A 21912-nucleotide genomic window follows, 5' to 3' on the forward strand; every position below is an offset into this window, starting at 1 on the left:
GGGCTCTTTTGCTCGACTGACCCCTCGCCACTCCACCATAATTATCACTGCCTGATTCTCATTCAATTTGCATTTAACCCATATCTGAGGTCAACAGCATCTCCACCCTGAGTCACAATTACAATACAAACACACACACACACACACACACACACACACACACACACACACACACACACACACACACACACACACACACACACACACACACACACACACACACACACACACACACACACACACACACACACACACACACACACACACACACACACTGTAATCTCAGTGTTATTATCATTAACTAAAATCAAAACTAAAACCACAACAAAACATTTTATTAACTTAAAAAAAAAAATCCAGCTAGTTGCCAGGGCAGAGTTTCAAATGTTCATTTAGTTTAAAGAAATAAAATAATAAAATAAAATAAAATATTTTAGCTAGTTGTCAAAGATAACATTTACACAACATAAACTAAAACAAAAACAAAAAACTACAAACTTAATAAAAAATAGACATATTTAAAAAATAATCAAAAAGACAAAAACTAACAATAACAAAAAAAGAAAAAAGAAAATATAAAAAATTCTAAAATATTAACAAAACCTCTCTCTCTCATTTAGATGTAAAGCAAAGCAATTAGACAACAATCAGAATTACCACTTGACAAAAATACTCTTTCCTTTGAATTCAGTTCCTTAAAGTGCTTTTTTTGCTTTTATCTGCAGAGAACAGTAATAAACTGCTAAATAAAGCCCAGGACACAGTAATACAGTGGTACTATAGTAACAGGCCTGTACTATCAGTGTGAAGTCAACGTACACACACTCGTTGATTCGCTCATGGTGACGTGAGGAGGAGACACATCAATGTGTGAGAGACGTGCAGCTATTGAAACGAGTCAACAGACGGGAGGGAGGGGAAAGACGCGCTTCATTCTGGTCCATGTGAAAAAAAGTGTTTCATTTGTACAACGTGTTAGTGACGACTCGCAAGAGTACAGTAGAACACAGACCAGCCTACACAAACTAGACCAACAGCCTCGAAACACACACACACTTCACCATCCGCCCCCAGAGGTGCATGTTATCGCTCAGAGGTTTCCCTTTGATGGTGTAAGTTATGCTTCATCTAAGCATCAAGGTTTTTATTAGACATAAAAATAGACACAAATGAGTCAATAGCTGTCATACAGTAACAGAAATTTAAAAAGAACTTGGATATACTGTAAAAAAAAAAAAAAAAAAAAAAAAAGTTTTTTTGAGGTTTTAAATCATACAAAGATAACTAGAGTACAAGAAAATACAATTTAAGTCGTACTTCAAATTGCAATGGATAATTCAATGTCTTACTTGCCGTATCTTTGTAAACTTTACTATTTATTTATTTATTTAGAAGTTGTAAATAATAAAATTTTTGGAGTACAAGAAAATATTTTCTACTTTAAAATTTGAAAAAAAAATAATAATAATAATAATTAAAAAAAAAAAAATATATATATATATATATATATATATATATATATATTTATTTATTTATTTATTTTTCCCCTCAGTGTGCTACTCATTTCTTAGTAATTATTTGTGAATTTATTTATTTATAAGTTGTAAATAAAACAATTTTTGGAGTACAAGAAAATATTTTCTACTTAAAAAAACTACTACTTGAAAAATTGTCACAAAGTAAATCCTACACCAACATTTTTCTGTGTGGCAGATCAGGTCTTTGATGAGAAATATTTTATATTGAGTTTGGATTGCTCAGATTTTCTCTTTTTAATCTCTGTGCAATTTCTGAGTTTCAATTTAGAAATTTCTGAAATCCTACACTAGTTGTTTTCAGTGTCAAAGCTCAGTCCACATGCGATTTCTGAAAACTGAGACTCTTTTGAATCTCCGCAGAAAACATCTGACATTACCAGAGACTTTTTCTCAAGAAAAACATCTGTGAAGAACTCAATGATTTTTGCAGAGCTGTAAATGAAACTGATTATTGGAGAACATTTTACAAGAAAATACTATTTCAGTCTACTTTAAAATGTTGTTTTTAAGTCACTGTTACTTGCCATTTCGTTGTAGTTTGAGTTTGAGTTCGTATTGAGATCTCTGACTTGGATCATGCAAATCTGAGCACAAATTGAGACTCCTTTGAATCTCTAGAAAAGACTGACATTACAAGAGATTTTCACAAGACAAACATCTGAGGAGAACTCATACACTGTAAATGTTTTCTTCAAAGTTGTAAATAAAATTGCACATTTTACAAGAAATACTATTTCAGCCTTCCTACTTAAAATCGTAGTTATTTGTGCGATTGACTAGCGATTTATAAGTTTTAAAAGTAAGTCCTACATTTTTGTAGTGTTGCAGCTCATGTTGAGATTTCTGACTTGGATCATGAAAATCTGAGGACTGATTGAGACTCTTCTGAATCTCTAGAGAAGACACGTCTGACATTACAGGAGACGTTTTTTTAAGAAAGCAACTCAGCAACTGAGATATTACAGCGATTTCATGCGCAATGTTTGTTTTCTATGGGCCTTGGACTCTTGTCAAACTTCCAAGCCTGGAAGAGTCTCGTCTCACAGCGTGTGATGTGTTCGTTTCTACAGAATAATCCACGATAAGGTCTTTGTGCTGTCTGAAAGAGCGGAAAGCAGCGACTGATGGGTATCTGAAAACAGACAGAGAGAGACAGCAAACAATCCGACGCGAAATACCACCGTCACAAAAGCCACGGCGTGCAGAAATCTGCCAGATCTGATCTTGGGCGATACGATCCAGATCCGACTCTTTGTGTGTTTTGATGCTGCAGATCAGAAGCGTCTTAGGCCTCGAGTATCTGGTCTCATTATCGCAGGTTTGCGGTTCGTACGCGTGAAGGTGTGCCGACAGGAGACGAGGGAACGGAGTGACCGCTGAAGGAGCGTGAAAAAGTGAGACGCCGTCGTGAGAATCCGCTCACCTCCCCTCCCCGTTCATTTGTGAATGAGAAGACACGCTAACATATTCAGCAGCCGCTTACATATACATGCTTGCACGTGCGTAAATGCGATGGGCGCGGGACGGATAATCGGGCTCGCGGTTGGAGCCCCGGCGCTCTTCGGGCACATCTGCCGAGCATTGATAGCAGATGCCAGTCAGTGAACGTGCAGGAGAACGCTGAATTAAAAATGCAAGCATCACCAACTTGCGCTTATTTACTCGCTGGAAAATGAACTAGTATAACAGTGCTCGACGAATGCCAGCAAACTAGGCCGAGTAATTGCATGTCTCCCTCTTTCTCTGTCTTTACCACCTGCTCTTCTTCTTCTTCATGCTTTCTCCTGCTCTGTTTTAATTCGACAGCACAAAAGCAACACCGCAGCGAGCGTTGCATTTCTGTCTGTTTGCATCAGTTTTCGCCTGCATAATTCATTTAAATTAGAGCAGAAGCTTGGCTGAGTAATAAAACCGAGTTGGGCTGCGCGACGGTGTAAATGAAATGTGAATATTTTACTGATGAAAATGCAGAAATGCTCTTACTCCACTTTCCTGCATTATAAATGGATGGCTTGAAGAGCGAGGAATGCTTTATTGTCTTTTCTCGATGCACTAAAAGGCTCCGTCGTAGGGATCGTTCTCACGGCCGCCGCCAGCAGCGCTGACAAACATCTTTTTCTGGCAGCGCTTCCGCAGACGGTCAAACTGGGCGGAAAGAGCCACTCGCGTACGCAATAAAACACCGACATCAAACCAAACAGCCACCCAGGACCTGTAGTGTGAAACACAGACATGGAAAATAAGACAGGGCTCTTTTAAAACTCATCTGCCCTGAAGATGTAATAAAATTGACATATTGATTCCTTTGAATTTACGAATGCCTGTTTCATAAACTCCATTTCCAAAGCTTAGAGCTCCGTCATTTTCCCCCCAAATGGATCAATTATGTGCCCACGTAATCCAGTTACCTGTGAAATCCACCAATACTTGGCCGTACCCGCCTCTCTCTCTCTCTCTCTCTCTCTCTCTCTCTCTCTCCACAGACACACACTTCAAGGCGTCTATGTGTGTGAGTGTGTATTCTGGGCTGCCGTCTGTCTATCACACACTGAACAGGAGCTCATGCAGGATTAGGATGAATTATGTTCACCTACATCTACTACGTTTGAAAATTCCCAGAAAATGAACTCAACACTAGTTGTTTTACAGCGTTGCATTCTCAGTCTGATTCTACTCTTTGTTTGGGCTCTATAGTGCATGTTTACTGATATACAGACCCACACAGGATCTGAGCCCGCAGAAAGAAAGCAGAACATTACGGAATGCCTACAATTCAAAAGTTTCTACATACTCTCTTTAGTGAAATATTTGGGACATTTAAAAAAGTAATCAGTCGGGACACCCTAAAACTAAGCCTTGTATAACACATGCACTACCATTGAAAAGTTTGGGGTCTGTAAGATTTATTTATGTCTTCTTTTTAAGTCTCTTCTGCTCGCCAAGGCTGCATTTATTTGATCAAAAATGCTGCAAAAATTGTGAAATATTACAATTTAAAATAGATGTTTTCTATGTGTATTTAGGATCAAAGCCAAATTTACAGCATCATTACTTCAGTCTTCAATGTCACATGATTCTTCAGAAATCGTTCTAATATGCTGATTTGCTGCTGAACAAACATTTCTGATTATTATACATTTTTAAAATAGTTGTGCTGCCCAATATTTTCTGATTTTGTTTAAAGGATTCACAGAATAGAAGTTCAAAAGAATAGCATTTATTTCAAATAAAAGTCTTTTGTAGCATTATAAATGTCTTTACTTTCAATTTTGAATAATTTAATGCAATCTCGCTGAATAAAAGTACTAAACAAATAAATAAAAACATTGGACCGACTCCAAACTTTTAAACTGAAGTGCATGTCAATATGTCACCAATACCTTAATATTATGTTTGCGAAATTAAATCATAGAAAGAACCAAGCAAATGCAAAGTTCTAAGAAATTAAAGAAGCAGTGCACATTTTAGTAAAATACAACCTAAATGTTTATTTGGCAGCCATAGTAATAAACACAGAGAAAACAATATCTTGTAAAAGCTAAAAAATAAAATAAATCATAAATAGCCAAACTATTAAAGATTGCTGCTTTAGAATCTGTGCAGTATAAAAAAATAATCTTTTTATGTTTGCAAATACGATGCAGTGTTAGAATTAACCATAACACAGATGTGCATTCTGTGCATATTATACGATTTACCATTGTCTCGACTTATTTTCTATGCATGGGAATCCACACATTGAGTTAAATAGTTTTCTCGCGACTGATTGTGTAAATATATTCACCTCAGCTTGTCATGCAAAGCCTTGGCGCTGTAAAGACGAGTCAATTATTTCACGTGGAGAAATGTTCATAATTATATCAATTAACGAGAAATGATCAGGGTCCGGATCTGGATAATTGGCTACCTGTGCAATAGAAAAACCTTCTTGCAATCTCAGCAACAGAACAGTGCTGCAAATATTGTATAAATGATTACAAAATGCACATGCAGAACACAGGGCTCCTGTGCTACACCAAATAAACTCAAAGAGAAAGACATTCATCCAGCTCAGTTACACAAAGTCCATGCAGAATGTATGTGTGTGTGTGTGTGTGTGTGTGTGTGTGTGTGTATGTGTGTGTGTGTGTGTGTGTGTGTGTGTGTGTGTGTGTGTGTGTGTGTGACAGCTGCAGTATGTTGGACCCATAAAGGGTCACTACGCTCTGGAATACCTGTCAGATCACACACGACCCAAGCAGTCAAGTGACTCCAAGAGGAATAGGATGAAATCATAATAAAGGGAAATTCTGGGAAGCGTGTGTGTGTGTGTGTGTGTGTGTGTGTGTGTGTGTGTGTGTGTCCGCTGTGTTTGGGGTCTTTGGAGATAAGGAGCCGTGTGTGGGCTACATTTGACATGCTGAACAGAAGCAGCACCTTGAATCTCAGAACACAGCAAACACACGGCACTACAAACACACCCTGACACCCGCACACCCGGAGAAAAGCGGCAACAATTTGTCACACTGCTGCAAATGCTGGGCGCTTCTGTGGCCGAGAAACACGGCGTAAACTGAGCGTGAGTGCGTGTGTTTGTGTGTGCTTTAGGAAACTCTCTGGCCGAGAAATGAAAGAAAATGCTAAAGTGTGCCACTGTGCTGTTTTCCTTCTCCTCAGACATTTTGTATTACCAATGAAAACACACATTCACTCAGAAAATAAGTATATATCTATTCATGAACATACAAGCTTCATATTAAATGATTTAGTGTCTCCATGAAGTATTTAGTCACTTAAGTCATACTTGTATACACTATAAAAAAAATTTATTATTGAAGTACTTTTGACAAGAAAATAATAATTTCAGTCTTTATACTTAACTAATTCAATGTTAGAATTAATTGTGAAACTGACTAGCAATTTTTGAGTAATTCTTATTTCTACACCTTTTTCAGTAAAAAAAAATATTTTAGAAGTTGTTAGTAAATTATTTGAACTTTAATGTGTTTTAAACTTTGTTTAATTCAATGCACAACCACTAATTGCCATTTCTTTGTCATTTTTTGTGGAATTTACTAAAAAATCTGAGTAAAAATGTTTCAAACTAAAATCACATTTTTATAGTGTAGAACAGCAAGTATCACTTTTTGTAAAGAAAGGCATGAAACATCAATGCCTTTGATGATTTGTTATCTAATACAATGACAGTCCAACATTTAAAGTGTCCAAATACTTTTTGCTCAACAAGATCAGACTCAGTAGCTCAAGTAACCAACTGGATGAAACTCTCAGAGCAGCGATATAAATCTCTCTGTAATCAGCATTTCCATCTGACGAGTGCTTGAGTAATTAGAGCGGTGAGAGTTCAGATGAAAGTCTATCAGTGTGTGTCCTTCTGTTCCCAGACACGGCAGAATCCACCGCTGCCGGATCTCGACTGTCACGCGGGTGTGCAGGACGAGACGAGACGATAGACGAGATTAACAATCAACAGTAAATTTAATAGAATTCTCCAAGATGAACAAGGCAGGAACAGGCAGGAACACAGAGGGCTTTCACACACATCCAGATAACGTTAAAGACCGACAAAAGACTAAACTCAAAGACAGACTTATAAAGGGTAACTCATAATCAAACACAGGTGACACAGATGACTAATAATTACAAGGACAGGTGCAACAGATGACGGTGACGAGGGCTAAACCAAATGACAACAGAATGGCAGGGGGAGACAATGGGTGAGACCAATGACAGACAGGGTTGTGACATCACGCCCCCCTCCGGAAAGGCGCGTCCTCGCGCCGTGGAAGAAACGAGAGGGGCGGAAAAACAGAGTACATAAGGGAGGAGGCTTGGGCGGAGGACGGTACCCCTGGAGGGGGACAACAAACAAAGTCATTAGAGTCCAGGGGGGCGACGAAGGTGGGAGGAGCCAGGGAGGAAACAGGAGGGATCTGAAGCAGGAGGAACTGACCCAGACCACAGCCATGATGACGGCCCACGGTGGAGCCGACGGAGGGAGGAACCATGGTGGAGGAAGGCGTGCCGACTCCATGGGGCCGACCGACAGAGGCGGAGCAGATGGCGGAGGAGCCCGAGGCGGAGACGGAGAGCCGATGATCCGGGGTGACGCCGAGGATCCGGAGGGCCAAGGTGGAACAGGCTCTGGCGCCCGAGGCGGAAGCGGAGTCCCGGAGATCCGCGGCGGAGCCGGAGCGACAGAGGATGGAGGCTGTGCCCGCAGGAAGGAGGAGTCCCAAGGAGCCGGTGGGACGGCGCGACGAGGCACAGCCGGAGGAGCAGAGTCCTGAGGAGCCGATGGGGTGACGACTGACCAGGGCGGAGCCGGAAAGACGATGGAGCCCGGTGGAGCTGGTGGATCGACGGGCGACGGTGGAGAGGAGGGCGTCGAGAGCCGTGGTGGAACCGCGGGGTCGAAGGGCCGAGGGGGAGTCCAGGACTCGGAGGCTGGAGGCGGAGCTGAGGAATCCTCCAGCCGAGACGCCGATGGAAGCTGGCAGTCCCGCGGCGAGCCCACTGCACAGGTGGATGACTGAGGGTGAGCAGGGGGACTGACAGGTGATAGCGGAGATTCAGGAAGGCTGGGCGAAATCAGCGATGACTCTGGACGACTGGACGGAACCAGCGGAGATTCAGGCATAGGCAGAAGAGGGCGGGTGGGTGGGAAGTTCAGGCAGGCCAGTGGTTCTGTGGAAAAGTCTATTAAGTCCCCAGAGTGTTGCTCATTCTCACCCCCAGTGGTGGTGCAGTGGGCAGGGCTCTCTGTAGCCCTCTCTTGCTCCACGTCGTACTCCACCGTCGCGGATGTAGCAGTCGGCTCTCGCACCTGGTCCGATGGGTCCGGCTCTGGCTCTGTCGCTCTCGGCTCGGGCTCTCCATCGTCGGTGGGCTCGGGCTGCAACTCCGCTTGTCGGGGTGATGTTGGGCTGGGTTCTGGGTCTGGAGTGGGGCTGGTGTCATCCTTCGCGGTCAACGAAGCTCTGCTGGACACCAGCACCCACTCGATGTAGTCGGCGAGGCTCTCTCGAGGACCCTCCCCGGACAGCTGCCTCTGGATGTTATCATTAAGTCCCACGCGGTAGAACGTGCATAGGCAACTGTCCGGGTAGTGCGTGAACGGGGCGAGGAATATAAAGTCTCTGGTGTGGTCCTCGAGAGAGCGGTTCCCCTGCTTCAGGAGGAGGATGAGGACGGCGGGATCATTCATGACGGGGGGGAAAAAAAAATTAACTAAACACTGATACAAAAAAAACGGAAAATAAACGCAGGGGAAGACGCCGTGAATTTTTTTTTTTTTTTTTTTTTTGGTCGGTCTTTCTGTCACGCGGGTGTGCAGGACGAGACGAGACGATAGACGAGATTAACAATCAACAGTAAATTTAATAGAATTCTCCAAGATGAACAAGGCAGGAACAGGCAGGAACACAGAGGGCTTTCACACACATCCAGATAACGTTAAAGACCGACAAAAGACTAAACTCAAAGACAGACTTATAAAGGGTAACTCATAATCAAACACAGGTGACACAGATGACTAATAATTACAAGGACAGGTGCAACAGATGACGGTGACGAGGGCTAAACCAAATGACAACAGAATGGCAGGGGGAGACAATGGGTGAGACCAATGACAGACAGGGTTGTGACATCGACGTCCTAGAAAGCGCGGCGGCGGTCGTGGTTGGCATTACGCGTGGCATTATTATTGTCTCCTCGCTGTAGACGGCAGATAAACATTCTCTTGATTGGCTGTTAAATCCACGTTTGAAAACGCGTGTCGTAAGAGACGAGCTCCGGGTTTGAAGCGATCAGCCGCGGTAACTGTGCAGCTCTCTGCCTTAAAACACTTCAAATATTTAGCAAACACATTCACAGTGCATGCTGGGAAACGCGCGGATGAGTCTCGGCTGAGCCGCCGTTATAAATCACCTCATCAGAGAATGAAATTAACACCGATTCTTGCAGGCAATTTCTCAATTTCCAATGCTAATTACGCTTTTTCTCTTTACTTTTAAATTCCGTACCACCTGTTTCGGGAAAGACATCTTAGGCGGCAGAGATGGATTTAATCACAATTTTAATTAACTGCCGTGTACATGAGGAAAAGCGGCAATTATAATGCAGATGAATGATGATTTTTCCACATTAAATTGTTTTGTTTCTTGGTTATGTTGATTGCATAAATACCGTCAGAGAACAGTTTTTATGTACTGTAATTTAGTAATTGTTTTGCATGGGGGGAAAAAAAGTCTTAGACTGACTGACTGACTTTATCTGTTTGCAAATTGTTTAATTCGGTTAACTCTGTGTTTGCCAGAGTGGATCTGCCGTCTTTACAGGCCTGTGAAAACATCACTGGCTTTGCAGGAGATTCCGGCCGTGTTCTATGGGATTTAATAGGTCTTTCTTTTGGAGAGGGCGGCTTTTATTAATGTCACTGTGATAAACACGGACACACATTTGAGTTTTACACACCAAAGTCCAGTTCTGCTCAGTCAAAGCGGAAGTAATGTGACATTTAAAGTGGTTAATGTTCAGGTGAGTTGCACCTGAGAGACAGGTTGAGAAACACACTCCTCTCAGTATGTGCACATGTGAGAGATGAATAAAAGTGTAATAAAGCTACACAAAGGCGTCTCTCTCTCTCTCTCTCTCTCCCCTCTTTATTCCTCTTGGGGGATTTGAGGCATTTTCACGATGAACTTGCAGAGTATTTGGGCTTTGTAGTGTGGCAGAGACAGAACTGGAGCAGATATTCACTAAAACTTTCAACACTTCAGGACTTATCTGCACTCGCTAAAGCTGCACTGAAGAATATTCCAGAAAATAATTGTGCAATATTTCCATGTCAAACACAAACCTTTTCATCTTTCATTTGGCCAAAGCGACCTAACAGAAGCTCACTGCTGTAATGCTTTTCACAAAGGTAAGCTCTATTACAATTCCACACTGTGTGTGTGTGTGTGTGTGTGTGTGTGTGTGTGTGTGTGTGTGTGTGTGTGTGTGTGTTTAGCTGATGCAGCTTTTGATCTGAAATATTATTGTGACTGTAGAGAAATATGTTTTGTCAAGGATGATGAAATACATGTCAGTAAATACACACACACACACACACACACACACACATGTTGGGTTTACATGTTTTATGGGGACATTCCATAGGCGTAATGGTTTTTATACTGTACAAACCGTACTTTCTATGGCCCTACACCTACCCTACACCTAAACCTAGCCCTCACAGGAGATTGTGCACACTTTTACTTCATCAAAAAAACTAATTGTGCATGATTTATAAGCCTGTTTCCTCATGGGGACCTGAGAAATGTCCCCACAAGGTCAAAATCTACTGGTATTCCTATCCTTGTGGTGAACAACGTGATGAATACCAGTTACACACACACACACAAACTGCTACACTTTGCAGCCCATATCTCAATTTTATATACGGTTATTACATTTAGAAAAATCCCATACTTAAAAGTAATAATAAAAGGATTTAGCATTACATACTATATAATTGTATTTCATTTAAATAAAGCTAATTATACCTGCCTGCAAATTTAACTCAAACTCTAAAAAATATTTATTGCAAGACAAAAAGAAAGACATATTTTTAAAGAAGTTTCTTCTGCTCACAAGGCTGCATTTATTTGATCAAAAATTAACAGTAATATTGTGAAATATTAAAGTTTAAAATAGCTGTTTTCTATGTGAATACCTTTTAAAAATGTCATTTATTTCTGTGATCAAATTTGAATTTTCAGCATCATTACTCCAGTCTTCAGTGTCACACGATGCTTCAGAAATTGTTCTAATCTGCTGATTTGCTGCTCAAGAAACATTTCTGATTATTTTCAATGTTGAATTGCTGCTGAATATTTTTGTGGAAACCATGATACATTTTATTTCCACAGATGAATAGAAAGTTTAAAAATCTTTTGCAACATTATTAATATCTTTACTGTCACTTCTGACCAGATTAATGCATCCTTGATGAATAAATATACATTTAATTCAAAAGTAAATAAATTAAAAACAATTTATTCTAATAGGGGTCAATTTAGGTAAATTTTGGCTCCAAACTAAGTACCCTCATACAGTCAAACACACATAATACATTTCTTATACAACAAACAAATACACTCTCAGGACAACTCTGTGAAATGTGTAAAATGAAAGTAAACCTCCAAAGAGAAAACACAACAAAGTGTGCGTGTTTGAGAATTCGCAGCTCTCACACCTCTGAACACACTCAACAACACACGTTTTGACCCCGAACACCCACAATACACACACACTATCAGCGCTGTCTCTCTCTCTCTGGCTGTCTGTCTCTCTGCTGTCAGCTTCTCGTAGCTTGACTGAGTTGATTTGATGCAAATACCTCGAGGGGAGAGTCCTGCGACTGATGAACACTTACGTCAAGTCGATTTTGCACCGTCGGGAAAAGGTAACCTCTGCGTCGGACAGGGAACTCAAACACACACACACAAGGTTAAAAAGACTGTGTGTGTGTGTGTGTGTGTGTGTGTGTGTGTGTGTGCTAATTGCAGATGAGACTGTCTGCTATTGTAATAGAACTGCCCACTCCTCTCAGAAAAGGCAGAAATGAATATTTCATTACTTTAATTACTGAGAGAAACGCTTTCACCGGCCGTCCCTTCACTAATTATGAGCACTGATAACGTTTGTGAAGTGTGACTGCTCCAAACAGACCTAGAGACTCAGAAACACCAATAACTTACATAAACCATCAAATGTCAGTGTCAGCGAGTGTTTCATTCACATGAAAAAGAAAAAGCAATAATATATATCTCAATTGTTTCTTGAGATCAAAAGGAAAGCAAATGATCTGACGGTCCTCCTGTCAGAAAGAGAGAAGCTTCACACCGTTCTCACATTTTCCCAAATGACAAAGTCTGCAAAAGCAAGATATCTTAATATGAACTCAAACATTTCTCATCAAATACCAAATTAACTGCTATCCATGTTCATTTTATAGCTCTATACTTCGTTGACTTGTGGATGATCTCCCGAGAAACTAAAGTTGAATCTAAAGCTACGAAATAAACGTTCCTCTGGGATTAGAGTAAAATACACATCCGTTCATGCAAGTTAATTATACCAGGTGTGAGTTGTAAAGCATTAACAGTGTCAGTTAAGTTATATGATGCACTGAAAGCATGTAACGCACACACACACGGGCAGGTAAAGGCTCTGAACCGCAGCCGCAGGGCTCGTCCTGTGCACTTGCGTCTGGGAAAGGCTGAGGACACGCTGTCTGTATGATTAGCCCACCGCTACCTGAGGAGGTGTTTGTTTGACATTTGTGTGTGACAGCGGCGAGACGTCGCTTTGACGGGCGCTGCAGCACAAGGCTTTATCCGCAGTCAGAGTCCATTAACAACAACACACACGCCAGCCCTCTGGACGAGGAAAACGGGAGTGTGTGTGCGCGAGCGTCTCCGCGTCTCCTTGGCACACTTTTACCTAAGGTTAAAGCAACAAGCCAACACGGCAATTTCAACAATTTCCTGGGCTGTGCTGATGGTGAGATGATTAAAACACTAAATACAGCACCGACGTCAAAATCTCACACATCAAACACCTCAAATAAGCGGACTTCTCCTTTTCTGAAGGCTCATAAACAGATGAAGGTTGATATGATGGTTTAATAATCTTCATCTCTCCTATGAAAATAAATGAACTGAAATATGGAGGAGTGCGTGTGTGTGTTGGGTTCCTGATGTCATGATCTGGTATCTACACATCTCTTATTGATTGCTTGACCTTGCCAGAAGAAAACCGACAATCATCAAAGAGAACAACCTCTGTGTGTGTGTGATGTCTTTATACAGCCAATCCTTGAAATAGATGGTCTAAATAAGGATTGTATATATATATATATATATATATATATATATATATATATATAAAGGACATTTTTAAATATCACAAATATCAGACTTTTGAAATGATCTTTAGAGAATAAACAATGCAAATGTGTATCTGTTTCTTTATATCATTCTTTCTTCTGCAGAACGTGGCCATCAAACCCATCCTGCTAATTTATACAGCACAAACCTGCACAACACGGCAGCATGTCCAAATGACGGCACGCGTGTTTTCACACCTGAGCAGCACAAGAGTGGCAGTCACACCAGCCCTTCCTGCAAATGAACATGTTGACACCTGAGATTTTTTTTCGATGCAAAATCTTACACACATTATTATGATGCACAAACAGAGACAATGGGAAATGAATCGTGTCTGAGATCTGAAATGAGCCGTGATATTTCTCCAGGAGCTTCTAGTCTGATGCATGAAGAGCGCTGCGGCCTGACATCACACGATACGTGAAAACGAGAAACGCACGCAATCACACGGCCGACCGGACCGATGTTTCAGTGCAGATGGTCGGACAGCGAGCTTCATATGATGGTTGTGTGTAGGGTACAGTGTTGTCCAAGGTCCACGATGAACACTCACTGTGTTAATTGCAAGTAAAAGCTGGCTTTGGTGAGTAAATAAAACGACGATTACTTGCCAGTTGGCTGGTAAGTTTATTAGTTACTGTGAAATGACACGGTGCAGATGCAATAGTCTGACCCTCAGTGATTTGAGTGATCATCTACAGCTTCATTTTGGATGCACGTTTTAGGTTTCTCCAAAATTTGCAGGGTGCCGTGCAATCTAAACCAGCAATACAAAAAAATAAGTATGAACTATGAAGTCATGTCACTTCAACACACACTGGACATTAAACTAACACCTCATGATCAGCACAGTTGAAAGAAACCTCATCCAGCAGAGCTTTCCTTCTGTCAAAGATGTGAAGCAGAGAGAGACAAACCATCTCTATGCTGTTAGTGTGTTATAGAGGCTAAACATGAGGATTAGACTCACGAGGAACGCAGGTTATACGCCTCAAAAGCCAATCTACACAGAGCCAACAACATCACATCCTCTAGAATGAGCAGTTTCAGCATTTACACCTGAATACAGAGAACAAAAATCACCAGTGAGATCTATTTAATATCTTTTAGACAACAAAGAAATTAAATACATAGAAAAGACCTCAATGATGTCTCAAATTGTGTTGAGATTTGCCAAGGTATCACTCTCAACATAAACTCAAATATTTCTCATCAAATTCTCCAAAGAGCAAATGAGCTGAGCTGCTATCCACATTCATTTTATAGCTGTACACTCTTACTGTACTTGTTAGAGAGAAAATCTCACATATGCTCACCAGCAGGAAAGAAAAATCATGAATGGGATTAATATTGATTAATATCTCAACTGTTTTCAACAAAAAATATTCTAACGTATCATGCATATAAGCCATTCTTTTTATCAGCACACACAGAATCGAACCAGTGACGCTGGTGTTGCGAGTACGACGCTCTGTCAGTAGACGGTAAAGTTTTAGCAAACTGCTTTGGCAAACTAATTCTCTCTCACGGTGTTTAAAGGTGTTTGCTGAAGTAAATCGGGATAAATCCAGCAGGCTGATAATCTCTCGGCTGAAGTTCTGAAGGAAAAAAAAAAGTTTGTGGAATTCCCGTCACATGATGCCTTCAGAGGTGGAGCAGCTCTCTGCTGTCTCTTTACACGCTCAGATTGAGAATATACAGGGAGCTAAATAATCTGCTTGAATCCAGATAAACACCCTACAGTGTCTCATGTCTGTGTATTTCAAAAAGATTTATTTATAAAAACAGCTGTCCAGCTAGAGGGGTACTATTAGAGAAATGTCCACTCTGAGTCAGCCCTGTTTAAAAAGCATATAAAATAACAAAAATATAAAAATAGATAATGATATAAAATTTTTATGTATTTGTATAAAATAAATATAATTTCATATAAAATAATACAATTTAATTAGAATTAATAATAATATTTTGTGTTTATTATTTGTTGTTATTTATTTATTATCAGTGATTATCAGTAAATGAAGCTCAATGGACTGCACATGTGAAATCCAGCTGTAGAAACAAACAAAAAATGCCTTGACAAATGCACTTACAGTGCAAGTCTACAGTCCAATTTTTGCACGCTTGCTGAGCTTAAGATCATGCCAAAAATGATATGCTTTAAATATAAAAAAGATAAGCACAAACACATTCAATTATCTAAACACACACACACACACACACACCTGTTCCAAACTATTCTTGCGTCTTAAAGCAGCCGTGGTTCAAACAGATGATTTTCTCTTAAGTGTGAAAGTGTGCAGCCATGAATAGAGCGAACATGCCGCTGCGTAACACTATCTGCGTGTATGTGTGTGTGAGTGTGTGTGGGTCTATATAAGGGCCGTAACCAGGGGAGGCCCAACAAACATTCACAAACACCTCAGTTATTTTGCTCTCGACACCCACCCTCTTCTGCCTTTATTCTCTGTTTTTTTCTCTTCTGTCGCTCTTCCCCCTTTTCATGCGCGCCTTTCTGAAGCTGAATGCAAATGCTGCGTGCTGGCAGAGAGAGAGAGAGAGAGAGGGCTGGGTTGTGATTAAGGAGAAAGGGCCGTGTTCTTTGTTCGGCCCTCGGGGGATGTTTACCGGTGGAGACGCGGTGGATGTGATATGAAAGGCAGTCGGGTCAGCGGTGATGTGAGTGAAAGTGAAGTCACACCTAAGGCATTTCCACAGAGCTCTGGGTCGAGGGGGGGGTCTGACTCCCCCCACCCTCCGATAGGCCAAAATATCTTCAGAGACGAGATCGTAGAAAAAACACAACGATAAAATACAACTGGGAGCAGTGCAAAGTGAAATCGTGAATTCGTCACCTCAAGGAGCTGAAAAGACCCTCAAAAATGACTTTCAAAGGCATATCTTAATGTAGTCGTATTAAATAATTAGCCTGACATGAATAAAATCCCTGCATTTAGAATCCGTGGACTTTTTTTCACATTTTCTTGTGGAAAAATATGTGGAGTTCTCGTTGAAAGGATTTAAAACCTGTTTAATGGAGCGGAGCGATCGTATTGGTGGAAGACAGCATTATCAAATTAGATAAAATATTCAATAAACAAACACAAGGGGCGGAGCATGTGTACGTTTTTGACTGGCAGGCACTTCAGCTGAGCGGAGACCTGCAGATGGATTTGGCATCATCAGGGTCAAAATATCAAAATAAAATTAAAAAATTATTAAGTGGCTAAAATGTGTAAGTGTTTTTACTTAAGCTTATTATTTATTAAGGATGTATTTATAAAAAATAACGATATTACATATTATTTCTATGAAAAAGTTAATTCTGAATTGTTGGAATATTGTGATCTGCTTTAAAAACAACATTTATGTATTGTTATACATATTCTTTGATGCAACCATGCATGCACTGAAGACATTGCTGCAATTTATCCAATGCTAAAATAATCTTGAAAAAATATTGCTGAAACTATAGAGACAGACTAACGCACCGCAACTAACTCTACCGCAACTAAAATTATTAAAAGCAAAAACTGGCAATTTTTACCCAGAGAAGTCTTCAATTACTGACCCACAACACTTACACAACATATAAAGAGCATAGATAATATAATCAAGTACAAATCACACACACGAGAGTCCAAAAACGAGCTCAGAAATGCCGTGTGAACTCGCAGGAGATCAGAGAAGGCGAGAGATGAAGAGCACCGCCATCCTCCTCTTCCTCTAAAACTCTCTCGGCTCATCGCAGTGCAATCTAAAGTCTGAGAAACGAAGGTGCACGCTCATGCTCGGTTCACCTTACGCACATGTAAATGACACGTATTAGAGCTGACAATCAGCTGTGAGCGGCCCCGCTCCTCCCAAACACAGGAGGCAGAGGAGGGGCCGTGCGGCGAGGGAGCCGCGCAGCATAATGGGGGCGCAGAAACAGTTTAGACGGGGTGGAATCTGCCATTGTTGGGGATGAAAGAGCCCGAGCGAAAGAATCGCCCCCTCCTAATTCAGCGACGACGGCTCAGCTGCCATAATCAAACACAGAGACTTCTCCTCGCGCCACGCAGGAGCTTTTCCAAACCTGAAATGATGTAATCAATCTGCCCGAGCGGGAGCGTCGCTGACTGAATGCACCACGAGGAGCGCGTCTTTGTGCTGCAGGAAACGTGTGAAAATATGCATCTTAGGACACCCCACGGCCGTCAACTGCTCGGGAGGAAGTGGGCTCTTCCTGTAATTTCAGAGCACTGAATTTGTGAAAGACTTCCCGTACATGCAGGCACGACAAACAGAGAAGGCTTTCCGCGTGACCTCTGACATCAGATTTGCTCGCTTGAAAACTGCTGCTCATGCAATGCAAATATTTTGTAAAAACAGAGTACACTAAATAAACAGTCACAAGCAGCTCTGACTGACCGCTCTCAACATTCACAGACAGCAAAAGCTTCGCAGCTGGACTGAACTTTACCACAGGAGAAAGAGCCGGAGACAGCAGCGTTCTCTTCTGCGATTCCAGCGGCCAAACTCTGACATGCTCTTCACACATCAGATTCCCTCTACGGTTTGGCTTTTAGCTCATCAGAGAGCTGAGGCAAGATGTTTGCAATTAATCCGACTGTAAATCCTGAACTAAAAGTTTCTTTTCCCACAGAAAATACGGCACGTTCAAACACAAACCATTATGCAAAAACTCAACACGAATCTGAATTCTAAAACAATACACTTGCTGAATTTGATTATTTTTAAATATGGGTGCATGCAAAAAAATATGTATGCTTAAATGTATTGGTGCTAAACGTCTTACAGCGCACACCTGAGTTCACCTGGACTCGCTGAATCCAGCAGGTGTGTGAGAACATACACATTTCACCCTTCAGATTTCTCTGAGCTCAAATCTACAGTCTTCCAGCATCACTGAATATTTCATGTGTCCTCATTTTAAAACGACTGTCACTTCATATCAAGATGCATTTTTTTTTTCCACTGGTGCATTTTTATTTCTATCTAAACAATTAATTTAGTATTATCATGCTTGTACGCGTTCACGAGCTCCACAAATAATAAACACAAAACTGGGCATTAAATATGAATATTTCAGTACCGTTATTTTAATGCAAATCATTCACACACGTATTAAAAATACAAACGCATATGCATGGACTGTACGATGGTATTTCATTACATTTTATCTGTTCAAAAAAGTGGGACGACAGAATTAGGCTTTTTAAACTTTAGTGCTTGGAGACACTCGTGAGGGTGAAAAGACTCTCGTACTCGTATTGATTTTTAGCGGATCAATATGAAACATTTCATAAAGGAAAGAGGAAGATGGATCTGAACTGATCGCAGCGTTTAATCCTCGTGAAGCAGAAGAATTAAAAACTCAAACGTGCAGCGCGGCATCCGAACCAACAGACCAAACACTCACGCACAATTTCAAATGCAACCTAATCTATCGATTGCTGTGTTTAATTTCTATAAAACACTACAGTGTTTATGCATGTGTATAAAACGCCCAAACAGCTTCCCTCAAAATACAACACACTGATCTAAAACATCCCTGAAAGCAACACAAGTTTATAAAATCAACTCATCTGTTGTTCACAATCAGCATGCGTGCTGCATTAACGCAAAACTGTGTTTACCAGGCACTTGTGTGACACTGACTGCGACTAACGGAGCTCCACACACACCCCACACAAAAACACAAGCACGAGCACCTCTAATTCACGCATCTGAGAATGAATGAAAATAATGCACTGAGACTGTCCAATCGGTGTCTCTGGACGGTCAGCAGCTTGTTAAACAAACGAAATGCAAGTGTAAAGAATCCACAGGCATCTAACGTGTTCAGAGCGCGTTTAACGCTCCTGAGAAACTTTCATTTCCAAACTTGCGCGAAAATACAGAGAGAAAAAAAGCTCCGCTACATGGCCTTTATTAACATCACGCCTGTTTAGTCCGATTTCTACTTCTGCTGTTTTAACCGTACTCCCATCTGGACTCTGATCTGTCCGGTCTCATCTCTCTCTGCGTCCCGCGTAACGCGACCGTTTACGCACCGCGCCAGGACACTTTCCCCAAGCCGCTCTTACCGTTTTTCCTCCGCGGGTTGGCTTGTTTTCGCCTCTTACACCGGGGGCCATCCGCCATGATCAGCTCCCGCATTGATAAACGTGGATCAGATGGCAGTTTGCATGGACTCAGACCCGAGCAAACACAGCAGCAGCAGGGTGAACCGCTCCCTCTGGCAGCCCATCAGCCCGAGCACACGAACAGAAAGACACAGAAACACACGGGCACATGAGTGAATGAGACTGCTGAGAGGCTCTCAGATCATTCGCAATCTATGCATCTAATCACCGGAGACTGGAAGACGCATGCATTATGACTTATGGACATCTAAATATAAGCAGTTTAAGGGTGCATGTGTGTCCTCTGATTTAAATACAAAAAGCGAAATAATAGTTCGTCTCAAAGGTCAGAGGCTGGATTTATATTTGACATGTTTCGTGTCTATAAAGACACTTTTACTTCAACAGCTGATTGTTTTTATTTGTCTAATTTGATGTCTAATTGTCTATTTTTTCTGTGGTTTGTTTCAGACATAAATGTGAAATAGTATAATAAAATAAGAACACACTGGCTAATGTATTAGCTATCGTTAACATTTAAATCAAACATTATCTGTGATAAACCCCACGTCTATCAGAGATCTATAGCTTTTTTCCTGACTTTCTGAGTGTTTGAGCTCTTGCTTCAAGTATTAGCGAAGACGCAGTATTTGAAAACTTTGGAAAAACGGATCTATATAATATCTCTCTCTAATGATAATGACTGTATGCTTGAATAAATACGCAGTGTTAGATAATGAAATTGAGAGTAAAATCTGCATGCAGATCATTTTTTAATCAATTATTGTAAAACTGATTAACTATTTTTTACTTTGCATTTATATTTACTTAAAATAAATATTATTGTGACTGCATGTTAAAATTGTGCTCAATAAAAATAGATGCATTTACAATTGAATTTATAGCGATGGTGCATGATTTTCTCTATCACTGATCTCGCGTGTTGCAACATTACAGAAAGAACAAATATATATATATAGTTTGCTTTAAAAAATGGTTAACGGACGCAATGCCAAGCATTGGTTTCTTTTAAAGCGTCAGTTTCAAATAAGTTCGTCTAGTCGCTCAGCGCACCTGCACAGGTGAACGCAAAGGTAAGAGAAAAAAAAAACACACCTTCGTGTTTGACTGTAAGAGCATCCCGAATCCAGCAGCATTAAAGCGGGTTTATTTCGCATTAGGACTATTTTAAAGATAACGCGAAGGTAAAAGAGTGTGTCTTACCTTGTGGTCTCGGCTGCAGGAGTGTGTGTTGTGTGTGTTATAGTGTCTGGGTCCAGAATAAAGCCTGAGAAACAGAGGCGCGTTATTCCTGACTGATCCTCTCACACACTCCAGGACTCAAACCTGCGCTCGGACTGACGCGCTCACACGCCTCGAATGACACTGTTTTCCTCCTTTCTTTTCGAGAGAGAGAGAAACACACGCCACCTATCAGCACAGGGAGGGATAATAGAGCCAAACGTGTGTGTTTTATGAGCGCGCGCACACACACACAGAGGATCAGGCACCTTTATAGCGAAGACACAAATAACGTTTGAAGAAAGTTCGGGCACGTTTACGCTCCCTCTCCTCAGCGCGGGCGACAAACACGATTGTAGGAGAAATAAAGGAGGATGAAACAAAAAAGACGAGTTTGATGAGGAGAACCGCTGAGTTTGATGAGGAGAACCGCTGAGTTTGATGAGGAGAACCGCTGAATTAGATGAGGGAAAGAGTTCTGTCAGAGGAGACGCGGGAAGCGCGCGCAGGTTCGTGGCGGGCGGGCGCGCGCTCTCCTGTGACAGGTGAGTCTGCAGGTATACAGGTAAGAACGTTTATTTAAGGATTTTTAAAAACCTAAAGCAGTAAATGCAGCGTAAATTGCTTTTTAGTGCATTTTATGATGTTTTTTGATAATTCCCAATCCAAAATGAAAGAATGCAATGCTTCGTCGATGAGATTTCAGAGGGATTCCAACACATTTAAGGGCGTGAATGAGCTTTCTCTCCCCCTCTCTCTCTTTCTGTCTTTGCATTCTTTCACCGTTATTGTTATTTGTCTTCTACTGTGTTTTACGCTTTAGTGCTGAAGTCTTCAGAGGGCGACACCGCTTTATGTGAATAGAGTTTCTGTTCTTTCAGTATTTGTGAGGATAATGAAGACATCAGTCTACTGGCATCTGCACTGATTGATGCTTTTGTTCAGCATCACAGGCACCTCAGACTCCTACAATCTATAATCAATCAGGTACGTATTTTTTAAATTAAATAATTAAAAAAATTTAAAATACAATTATTATTAACTAATAATAATAATAACAAAAAT

The sequence above is a fragment of the Garra rufa genome, chromosome 12 (genome assembly GCF_049309525.1).
Source record: "Garra rufa chromosome 12, GarRuf1.0, whole genome shotgun sequence".
Lineage (NCBI taxonomy): Eukaryota > Metazoa > Chordata > Actinopteri > Cypriniformes > Cyprinidae > Garra > Garra rufa.